At 28.8% G+C, this 1732-nt stretch overlaps 1 long non-coding RNA gene across 1 annotated transcript in view; it reads left to right on the forward strand.

Annotated features, from left to right (window-relative positions):
• The first annotated feature begins 1002 nt into the window (after positions 1 to 1002).
• Positions 1003 to 1732, forward strand: part of LOC109861319 — a 25527-nt gene continuing 24797 nt past the window's right edge. The window contains exons 1-2 of the long non-coding RNA XR_002250949.1: positions 1003 to 1145; positions 1281 to 1430. This is a non-coding gene — a long non-coding RNA (uncharacterized LOC109861319). The remainder of the gene's footprint in view (positions 1146 to 1280; positions 1431 to 1732) is intronic.

Here is a 1732-nt window from a genome sequence, read left to right on the forward strand (position 1 = left end):
ATTGCTTCTTTTGTAAACAATTGCTCATTTCAAGCGAGATACAAAAAAAATAGATACTTGCAAACTTCTACAGCGAAAAAATAGAAATAGTTTGTGTCAAGCATTATCAGATGTTATTGTGATATGTAAAATAACAGAAAAAACTGTAAGACAAAATAAAGACAAATTATTTACAACTAAAAATATATTACACGTTTTAATATGTCAGTCCTTACACTCATTTCCTTCACACATTTTTAATATTAGTGATATTATGCACGTTACTCACACATATGTCTGATAAGACTTCGTTATTTGATCATCGAAGTCAAATAATAAGACTAATTTTGAACACTTTTTTCAACCTACGTCTTAAACATGAAACTACAACATTTGACAATTCTATCCAAAGAATAAGAATGAGAAACAATGATTTAACACTCTTTCAAAATCAGTAAAATTACATAATAAAAATATCTTACAGTTTTTCCAGTTATTAAATATATATTAAAATGATAAAAAGTTGTCATTATTTTTATCTTCTGTGCTTTCTTGTAAAACCATAATATTAAATATATGTATGTCTAAAATACTATGTATACAATGTTATGTATAAAATATTTGATTTATTTTTATGTAGCAGAATATGCGTTTTACAAATGTTTACATGTTTTTAAATAAACAGGAAAATTTCATGGCCATTTGAAGCAAGAAACACAGGTGATAATGTGTGTGTAATATTAACGTTACTTTATTCAAGTACGTGATATATAAAACGTTTTCAGCCTTTGATTAGGCCTTTATCAATATATATCTACAAAGAAATCAATTGTTAGATTCGCAAATTTTATAGAATTACAATTACAACTTACAGAACAATTAGATGTAAATAGTCGCTGATTAACGTACATAATAATGTTGTTCTTGACAAAATCTTAAGTCACATGATTTCAAATTGTAATACAAAAGCAACTGAAGACCGACAGAAATGTACAACGGTTTAAATATAAATAACAATGAAAGTCATTGTCAACGCTCAAGCCACACTATAAAGTATTATCAACAAAAGGTAANTATGATCGATCGAGATTTTCAGTGTCGCTATGCAGGTTAAGACCATGGCTTTGACTTCGTATATACAGAGTTTCTGATATCAATCTTTTAACGTAAGAGTTTTCATTGTCTAAAATTTTTATATTGTCCCAATCAAAATCATGGGAACATTGAATCCTGTGGTCTGTGATAACCGAACCTTGAGAGGAATTTCTTCTAATATGATTTTTCTGTTCGTTTATTCTTAGATGTAACATTCTTCTAGTCTGTCCAACGTATGAAGCATCACAGTTCAAACAATTGATTTTATACACTACGGAAGGTCTTTTGGATATTGGAANAGGATCTTTTAAAACTTTAATGAATCTGGACAATTTGTCAATGCTATAAAAGGAAAAGTGAGTGTTATTCTCTTTCGGGAAAATATTAACAAATTTATTAGAGAAGTTATTAATATAAGGCATCACAAACCAACGTACTGGATTTTCATTCGATGATTTGTTCGACAGGAATCTTCTTATGTCATTATTTTTAAAAAAATTGTATTTTAGTCTTTGTTTAAAAATATCAAAAATGAAGGGGTGACACTCTATTGACCACAGTACGATTCGACACCGCTCGATTTGACACAGATTTATTCGACACCAAATTATTCGACACCGTACGATTCGACACGAAATTATTCGACACCGTACGATTC

This window comes from Pseudomyrmex gracilis, unplaced genomic scaffold (genome assembly GCF_002006095.1).
Source record: "Pseudomyrmex gracilis isolate BER0280 unplaced genomic scaffold, ASM200609v1 scaffold_686, whole genome shotgun sequence".
Classification (NCBI taxonomy): domain Eukaryota; kingdom Metazoa; phylum Arthropoda; class Insecta; order Hymenoptera; family Formicidae; genus Pseudomyrmex; species Pseudomyrmex gracilis.